At 47.3% G+C, this 10345-nt stretch overlaps 1 long non-coding RNA gene across 1 annotated transcript; it reads left to right on the plus strand.

Moving 5' to 3' along the window:
• The first annotated feature begins 1157 nt into the window (after positions 1 to 1157).
• On the plus strand, positions 1158 to 2488 carry LOC135810820 (uncharacterized). Its single transcript, XR_010552408.1, has 2 exons — positions 1158 to 1716; positions 2113 to 2488. It is a non-coding gene; the product is annotated as an uncharacterized LOC135810820 (long non-coding RNA).
• The last annotated feature ends 7857 nt before the right edge of the window (positions 2489 to 10345 follow it).

The raw sequence follows: 10345 nt of genomic DNA on the forward strand, positions 1-10345 counted from the left end.
GCAAAAAACGTGTAACTTAACCCTTTACCGTTTTAGGTATTTGTACAGCAAAAACCGACCGTCATTGTTCATGCCGTAACTTTTTTATTTTTCACTTTTATTATGTACAAAATGGGGTGATTCTGAAAGTAAAAACCCTCAGGAATGCGATGCAAAAACTTTCAAGTCCAGAAACTGAACAGAGATATCACTATTTAGCACTAATAATTATTTGAATTTATTGCCGACCGGGCAAACTGTTGCAATATGCAATAAATCAGATCCTTGCACTGGAGTGGCTCCCTCAGGTAAGTGGATACCAGGTTCGTTCTCTGGGTGGAATGCAGGAGTGTTACCAGTCACAGCGGTGTCAGCATTGTCCCAAGTATTGCAAATATCGACTAGTGCAGGTTGCACCGCTGGCTGTACACAGTACCTGTGCACCACGACCTCTACCGTGACGACGGCCTATTCCACGGCCGAATCCTCTCTCTCTGCCACGTCCCCTTCCACCATTAGTGGCACTGTCGTCGTCTGTGACATCCATGTCACTCTCACTGGCGCTGCTTTCACTCGCCATGTCATCGTCGCGGTCGTCGTCAGAATAAATATTTTCAACAGGATTGTCTGGCTCCACAAACTCATCTTCGCTGGATGAGGCAGCAACAGAGTCGTCAGGAAGGGTCTCCAGAAGCGAAAGAGCTTGCTCCGCGTCCATGGCTTGCACAGCAGGGCAGACAGTCGTGAGGCCAGCTCAAGCAAAAGTCGAAATAATCTGCAGGCAATACCAAAAGTCGCAGGGTACGCACTTTTCCCAAAGCGCATTTTTCAAGTCGCGATTTTCGCGATTTTTTATATTGCATCACACAAAAAAATTGTCGGCACCCTCTGCGCGTACATCTTGGCTACCAGTAGGGAAAATCCCAGCTCCCTGCGGTGAACCAGTCCAGCGCTGTGCGCATAGAAGTCATCGACCGCGAGCGGTCGAAATTTGTACGTACAAACGGTAAAGGGTTAAAGGGGAACTCCGGTCCAAAATCACCCCCATTTTTTATTGCGGAATCCATTAGAGTATGTCGTAAGTGGTAGAATGGCGAAAACCGGAAGCTTCTACGACAAGGATAACATACCTAAATTACCAATTGCAATTTTCCATATTTGGCACGAGAGGGCCCCCGCCCACCCTGTGACGTAAAACGTTCTCAGTGACCTCCAAATTTTTTTATTCAAATGGTAGACCTGCAGAAATTTTGAAAAAGGTATTCACTGTTTTTTCTTCAATCAATAACCCTTGTACTAGTATTCATTCGATCATCATGTTGGAGGAAGAGGAGACCACGGGAGGTGTGGAGGTGGACGCCACTTCGGATTCAACAACACCGAGGCCTTTTAGGTTCGAGCCGAAGCGCGCATCAGCGTCTGCGAAACTGTCTACAAGTAATATTTCTGAGACTACAAAACAGATGAACGTGAAGAGAACGCTTTGGTTGCAAGTGCTCGCGTGAGAAGCACTGCTTGATGCCGTTGCGGACAATGCAGCATGATGTGGAGCGAGGTCGAGTCGACTTGTTGCTGGGAGGTTCCTGCAGCTTTCAGTAAACGCGGCGAGCAGGAAGGGCTGCAGTGCGTCACGCAGCACTCAGAGTTTGCTGTTGTTTGCCTGCAAAAATCAGTGCTCGAGGTTGCATTGCTTTCCTTCGAAGAATTTCGGGCAAGGTGTGGACCGTGGTCAAACAGGTGAGGATTCACTGAATCGGTTTCATTATTTCCTTTCTTTCCATGTTTCATGTACCGGTACAAAGTAGATGGGAAGTGTTGTGCAATGATTTTGTGTACAGTATTCAAATTCACCAACTTCCATCACACAATCATGAAGTTCTATTGCACCCATGCCAATATAATTATACTGGTACAACGATGTCTTTCATTCATACTATTCCTAGCACTGTCAGTGTTTCAACTGTGTGTAAAAGTGATGTAAATTTGAAAAAAGGCCAAAGTGTCTTTAGTATAGCAGCCCATAGAAATATTAATTCGAATCCGAAACTATTTACACTGAAACTATTTACTTTTACACAATCATGAAGACACTCGTGGTATGTGTGTCTACATCTCTCCAACTGTTTTGTGCAGGATTTGGAGACGTGTGGCGTATAGACAATACACATGGTTCACCCATGGATACGTTGGACGCAAGCAGCGGCGTGTGATACCGTCTTGCGTGGTATCGAAGATAAAGCAGCTGTACCAGAAGCCAATGCAGATGCGCACTGGGGCTTTGAGGAAGCAGTTGGACATGATGATGATGATGATGATGATGATAATGCTTCTTGGCCTGGTTGACGTTCACATAATCATTGGTACATGTGCATGCAGAAAACAGTTGACAGACACGATTTATAACTATTCTTGACTCGGGCAATATTTGTGTTTTCGGGTGGGCGCATGCTTTGCACCAATGCAGCTGCATGAACAATCTGGTAAAGTTGACAGATACAATGGCACAAGACTGTACTGTGTTCGGGAGCATGGGGTTGTGCCGTTGCGAATGCTGAGAATGGTTGTATGCACATCGTTCAACAGGTCCTTCAAGAAGTTGCAGGACATTGTCGTGCAGCTTCTTGGCCACTTTGTGCTCTTGGTGTATTCCAGCCTGTACCTGAGCACACCCTCCTTGGTTTTGGCGTGCGCTCTCCCTATATTGGCATTGTGGGACAGACATGCCGACTGTACCCGTGCTCTCATGCCATTGTACGAAAAGTGGACACGTTTTGGTGCCCACTTCAGTATGACAGCATGGACAATTTCCAGACTACAAATCATACTGTACCTTGTATTTGTGGCAGTGTAGCTGCAACCGGAAAGTAACGCAATGGAAACTTACAGATAAAGAGAACCGAAATAACACACATGATAACGTTCCATGTGCATTACATCAATTCTCGACTTCACTGACTAGGATTTTGAGTAGAGGACTTTGAGTTGGACTGTAGTCGTTTAGAGCTACGTTCTGGACGGCACAAAATCATGCCGTTCACTTACCTCATCGTGCTCACGTTCCTGGAAGTAAATCGAAGATGGTCTGCTTTTGCTGGCAGCAGAGGTAGAGGAGCTACTAACTATTAGTATGACATGCACCGCCAAGTTTCAGGATGGCAGAGACCCTGGCTTCAAGCGTCGCTGCTGCTTCTGCTTATAGCCACCAATGCTTTGTGCAAACTCTTGTTGGAAATCTCTTTCATAGCACATCTCAGTGAAATGCTCAGTGCAGACACGATTATTTTTCGTCGGAGAAAAATCCTTCCAACATACTCTCCATAGCCAAGCTGTCGTCAGGTTCGCGTCAGCCAGAGGAAAGCCATGCTACGACAGCCCGCAGGCGCCTCTTTCTTCGTGACATTGTTGCATCCAGAGACGCAGCAGCGAGTCGTGACAATAAATCTGGCATGGCACAGAACAACAAGCACTTCAACAATGGCCAAGGACTTTTCATTCTTGCTTCAATTATTTGAAAATTTCATCTGAGTGGACCGGGCTGAGAACGTTTTACGTCACAGGGTGGGAGGGGGCCCCCTCGTGCCAAATATGGAAAATTGCAATTGGTAATTTAGGTATGTTATCCTTGTCGTAGAAGCTTCCGGTTTTCGCCATTCTACCACTTACGACATACTCTAATGGATTCCGCAATAAAAAATGGGGGTGATTTTGGACCGGAGTTCCCCTTTAACCTCTCTAATATGGCTGGATAGCGCGTACATGCAAACATGATTGAAGACTTGCAAAATCAATTTTTTACAAGTCCAGGCGCTAGATAGGCCTAGGCATGGCAGTACTAATGGAGTAATGCCTAATGCCCAGGCAGCTGACTTTATTTTCGGAGAAACACTACTCATTGTAGTAAAAAGTAACAATGAATAGCGATATCATCTAGGAAGGATCGCTACCCTAACGCGAAGGAAAGGCCTTGCGCGGCTGCTCTACGAAGTGTTGAAGAAAGACTCATCAAAGTTAGTTGGTGGACGAACAACTCGCTGGCGCCGGAAAACTTGGCCCCCAACGATGGTGTTTGGTGAATCATCAAGCATAATGTCTTGTAGCAGTGTTCACCGAGGAAGGAGAACGCTCTAGACTAAACGCTGCTGTTGTCCGTTTCATCCACGTTGGGCGTTAGCTACACCGCGCCTATTGTGTTTTAGTATTCCATGGACACACATTAGCATTCAGAGCGATTGTGGAGCCACAATTTACTTCACACAGCGTTGTATTGTCCACGAGCGCAAACTTCATTATCAGCAGTCACTGTTACTCTTCATCCTACATGTAGACTTGGAGTATACACGGCCTTGTCACGACAGCGACAGCTCTACAGAGTGTTCAAGTGAGAAACATTAATATCTATTGTTGGTGGACGAATAAATGGCTGGTTCCGAAAAAACGCGGCCTGCACCGATGGTGTTTGGTGGATCATCAAACAGGGTGACCAGCAGTGTTCACCGAGGAAGGAGAATGCACTCGCGACCACTCCGATTCATCCAAGTGGGCGTTAGCTGCGCCACGCCTATTGTGTTTTAGTATTCCATGGACGCACACTAGCTTTCTCAGCGATTGTGGAGCCACAACATATCTTCATGCGACGTTGCACTGTCCAAGAGCAGAAACGTCAGCAGTGACCCATCGTCATACATGTAGATTTGGAGTATACACACCATGCGCCAATGGGCCTTGGCACAACAGCGGCAGCTCTACGGAGTGTTCAAGTGAGAAACATTTGTTTCGACTTTTGGTGGACGAACAAATCGTCGGTGCCGAAAAACGTGGCCTGCGCCGATGGTATTTGAACCATCGAGGGCTCCGGAAGCAGCAGCTGAGCCAGATCAGCCAGTCTTGCCAACTCTCAGTTGCCGGACTCCGTGCTGCAGCTAGCAGCACTGGCACCAGCCGGAAATATTTTTCCGCCGATACCCGTTACTTCCAGTTCTGTCAAGGGCATGCCTGGAATCCATTGCCAGGTGATGACTTTTTTAACTTTATGTGTTATTTTGCTCCCGAGTTGTTCAGAACTTTTTTTCAGCCCCGATCTGTCCATGTCTACATGTCGGCCATCCGCAAACTTCATGTGGAAGTTGGCTTTACCTACCCGTCGGGCCCAATGACTCTCCTCGCAAGGTTCCTGTCGGACATCAACAGGTCATCATCGACACAGCTTCATCGCCTGCTGATAACCACTCAACTTCTCAGGGAGATTAGCCGGCATGTTGCCTTTCCACGGATGTGGCACCCTCATGACAAGGCCATGCTAAGGGCAAACTGACTGCTTGATTTTAGCTTTACATTACCGCAGTCAGTCCAGCACAATACGCCAATCGTATTTCACTATTACTCGCGTGTCATAATTGGGGATATGGGCTGCTCCGCCCTATATCCCTGATATGCCAACTAGACGAAAAGTGTGTTCTGAGCCATGAGACCATGTGGTACTTTCACTCTACAGCCAAGTCAACCCACTTCGTCAACACACAGGGTTTTCCTCAGACACAAGCGAGTGGTTTACTCCACTCTGGAGAAGAACACAGTTTGCTCTCTCGAACACCAACCGCAAATAACTACGAAATGTAGGAAGTGCAACAACTGCTAGAATATTAAACTGTCATCCACACAAAACAAATAAAGACAACTGAAAACCAAAACACATGCAACTGCCAACATGCATGTAACAGTGACTGCCAGCCAGAACTACAGACTCCGCGCAGGGAGGAACAGGGGAAACAGAGGTAACGCTTCCGACTCCGAGAGCTTCGAATAGCAGCGGACAACACAATACATCAACCTTGCGTGTCACCTTGCGCTACCGCAAACGGACACCTATGGATGCACAGTACAGCACAGACTCAGTGCATGCATGACGTAATAACTGGAGTACATGTAAACCGACAACGGTCACCTTGCACCCTATGCAGTAAGTTACAGAGGCGGTGCCAACAAAAGAGCAGGGTTCGTGTATCGTGCACACTCCAATGGCACAGCAGAAAATGTTCTCACCAATAGCCACTGCTAGCTGTTTTGTCATCTTGCTGTGCCAAATGATGCTGTATAGACGCGCCAAGCAGAAATGGACTGCTTATGAGCGTGTGAACAGGCTGGATGGGGGTGACTGATGGACTGTCGGAGTTGGCGAACCACAGAAATCGTGTCGCATCTCTGTATGCTGGGTTGGCACTGATTTGTAAAAATGGCCTTCTCAGTATCGCAGGTCATGACGATTGGTGGCAGGCAAAATCGTAGAACAATGATGAATTGCCTAATGGCTAGGTCGTTGTTAGTAAGGGACCATCGCAAAAGTTCGCAGAAGCCCCTGAAACGAAGAGCATACGTTTGGGGGGGAGGGAGTCGGTGTCGAAAATCGCAAACCGGGCTTCAATTCAAAAAAGTATTGACGACATGTAGGAGCTGATATAGATTAGCATGCTCAAAGGATACAACTGCATAGCTCTAGCTGTTCTCGTTCTTAGATCACCCACTGCAAGGTGATATCATCGTTGCATTTATAAAGTGCTGTACATTGTTACACACTGATACAACAATGCTTGTGTAGTATATTATAATAATTATTATGTGTGAGCATCCAAGTGAAATAATGAAGCCCATATTGTGACTGTCGTTTCGTTTGAGGGGGGAGGGAGGGGGGTCAGGCCCGAAACTAACGGTCTTCGTTTCGGGGGCTTCTGCGAACTTTTGTGATGGTCCCTAAGATTGCCTGAATCCTGGATGTCAATGCAGTCTAGGTCCCACAGATCTGGGATGGTGCAGGAGTCGGAAGTTGCATCAGTTAGAGAAACGATAGCTGGCATGGCTGCTCATCGGCGTAGCTGAGTGCTTGGAGTGACCTGTTCGGCCAGTCACCACAAAACTTACTGTGGTAGGCAGAAACTGTAGTCCACTCCTGGCGGAAGTCCTCTGGTGCTCTCCGTCATAAACTCCCAGAGGAAATCTGCATCGATCAAGACGACTGACTATCTTACGGTCAATGGCGATATTGGTTGATGCTGCACTAGCTGCTGTTGCGCTAGATGCTGGTACCTCGTCAGCCACAGGCTGATCAGCTACTATGTTGGTACTGCTGTCAGATTTCTGTTGAGATTCAGGGCAGATCGTGACATGATGGTGACTCTGATTGGTGACCCATGCGAGAACACACAATACACTTGCGGGTGGCCTTGCACTGAGTTGACCGGTGCCCTGTGCGCAAACACACAAAGCAACGCTTCTGTTCAATCAGTTATTCTTTCCGCTGTGCTACTGTTGTGTATTTCGTGCAGCTCTTGTCCAGGTGAGATCCGCCGCAGAATGCACACCCTCTCATACGGCTGGCATTCCAGTTACCATCAGACCGCTTCCTTCTCGTGAACTTGCATGCGCCTGTCACCAGTGCACCTGCAGAATAGTGAGTGACATCTTCTGCTGTAGTACCGCCTGTGTTTGTGCGGCGCAGAAAGGCGTCTTGCATGATAACATAACGCTTCAGTGCTGTTCTGAAGTCGTTCAGTTTCCATTGTGTCCCTGCATCTGAAAAGCCTCGCGATTCTTCGTCGTCAGGTTGCGATTCGTCCAGTTGAATCAGCGTTCGGCATGATCCGTATCTTGGTCACAGCACCATGTGACGATCTGGTGACATCAGACGGATATAATACACAAGAGACAATTGTGATATTTCTACGTTGTGTTTACTTCAGATACATAATCTAAATAAAAGGGGGTTTGTCAACCGACAACCGCTCTATTCAGTTGCTATTCACTCTTAAGATGAAAATTCTTTTACTAACGTCGAACAATTATGCGGTTGTCAGTTGACAACCACCCTTTTATTTACAATGCAGTTGCGTGATGTCCACCACTTTCTGTACATAATCTAAGAGTCCTAAAACAGCCACTGACTTCCAACTACCAAGGGAAAGCAAGCCCAAGCGCAGGAGAACCGTGCGCGCGCGGGTATGTGACATAATATAATATCGTAGTAGAGCTGGCAGGCAGGGATTATAATATCGTAGTAGAGCTGGCAGGCAGGGGTTCAGGCCCTGCCTGTAAGCGCTCTGATTGGCTCAAACCCTGGCAACAATCACGTGACATGTCTGAAAGTACAAGTAGTTGCGATTTATGCTGAATTCCAAAAGACGGAACACGTGCAGCGCTACACCATGAACCGTGTGGAAACAAAAAGAAGTAGAGGAGACACGGGATAACAGACATGAACTCAGGGTCAAACTGATACCTGTGAAACGTGAATGCATGCAGTATATGGAGACAAAACAAAGTCACAGAATTCAGTACGTATAAACAAGTACTACACACTTACCTCGTACATGTGAATGTCACGACACCATATGAATTAGCTCTTACACCCCACTTATGTTTCAGTCAGTAAGAGTACACATGCGTACTTACGTTGACTTTATTTTATCTGACTTGTCCAACACCATCGTTGTGAGCCTTCGGCACTTGGGAATACACAGGACAGATAAGATAGCAGCAAGAGCATCTCCCCGCTCTGTGAACACAGCTCAGACGCCATGCTTCATGAGTGTGTGCCCATGGAATACAAGGACACAATAGACTTAGTGCAGCTAACGAAATGGATGAACAGTCGACGGCCTGAGGGTTCTCCTTCCTCGATCAACACTGACAGTCACCATATACCATGCTTGATGTTTCAAGCACAATCGGCGCAGGCCACGTTTTTCGGCACCGACGATTTGTTCGTCCACCAAAAGTCGAAACAAATGTTTCTCACTTGAACACTCCGTAGAGCTGCCGCTGTTGTGCCAAGGCCCATTGGCGCATGGTGTGTATACTCCAAATCTACATCATGTACATGTATGATGATGGGTCACTGCTGACGTTTCTGCTCTTGGACAGTGCAACGTCGCATGAAGATATGTTGTGGCTCCACAATCGCTGAGAAAGCTAGTGTGCGTCCATGGAATACTAAAACACAATAGGCGCGGCGCAGCTAACGCCCACTTGGATGAATCGGAGTGGTCGCGAGTGCATTCTCCTCCTGTTTGATGATCCACCAAACACCATCGGTGCAGGCCGCGTTTTTCGGAACCAGCCATTTATTCGTCCACCAACAATTGAAATTAATGTTTCTCACTTGAACACTCTGTAGAGCTGTCGCTGTCGTGACAAGGCCGTGTATACCGGTACTCCAAATCTACATGTAGGACGAAGAGTAACAGTTACTGCTGATAATGAAGTTTGCGCTCGTGGACAATACAACGCTGTGTGAAGTAAATTGTCGCTCCACAATCGCTCTGAATGCTAATGTGTGTCCATGGAATACTAAAACACAATAGGCGCGGTGCAGCTAACGCCCAACGTGGATGAAACGGACAACAGCAGCGACTAGAGCGTTCTCCTTCCTCGGTGAACACTGCTACAAGACATTATGCTTGATGATTCACCAAATACCATCGTTGGGGGCCAAGTTTTCCGGCACCAGCGAGTTGTTCGTCCACCAACTAACTTTGAGTCTTTCTTCAACACTTCGTAGAGCAGCCGCGCAAGGCCTTTCCTTCGCGTTAGGGTATTATTATTATTATTATTATTATTTTTTCTTATTTTGTTAGGGATTTCCCAACAGGCAATGTTGCCTTTTTACTGGGAACCCTAAATGAGACTTTGTGTGAGCGCGAAACAAAGCAGGCGACTCGGCCAGGCGACAAGATGGAGGCAGCGCATTCCACCTGTCGGCACCAAGATACGCAATGGAATGGAAACCATACCGGGAGTGGCAGGCAGGCAAGACAAGAGCAGCTGTAGCTTGGCCCCGAGTTGTGGCAGCAGAGTGTGGGCCAGTGCAGCGGGGAGTGAATAGGAGGCTGAGAAGTGGGCTAGATAAACCATGCAGACAGCGAAAGACAAAGACGTATTGCTTGAAATTTAAGCGTTGCTCTAGTGTGTAGATCTTGGTGTAAGCGTACAGGGTCTCAGTGGGAGTTCTGCGGTCAAGGGCAAATATTCTTTTAAGACTAGTACGGCTGGCTGTGATCAGCTGGTTGTATGAACGGTGAGATAGACAGTTAATGTAGGCAGAGCTAGCATACTCAAGGGTGGATTGAATAATAGATAGATAGAAAAGACGACGCGCTCTGTGGTTCAGGTTCTGCCTGGCATGCTTGTAGGCTCCGACCTTCTGCTTGACGGCAATGCAAACTCGCTCTACTTGAGCATCGAATGCCAAGTGCTCATCCACAATGAGGCCCAGGTATTTGGCTGTGTGCGCAGGATAGAGAGTGGAGTTGCGGCATGATATGGACACAGTGGTGGGTAAGGGACTAGTTGGGCGACGTAGTAGCAGAAATTGTGTCTT

Source organism: Sycon ciliatum, chromosome 2 (assembly GCF_964019385.1).
Source record: "Sycon ciliatum chromosome 2, ocSycCili1.1, whole genome shotgun sequence".
Classification (NCBI taxonomy): Eukaryota; Metazoa; Porifera; class Calcarea; order Leucosolenida; family Sycettidae; genus Sycon; species Sycon ciliatum.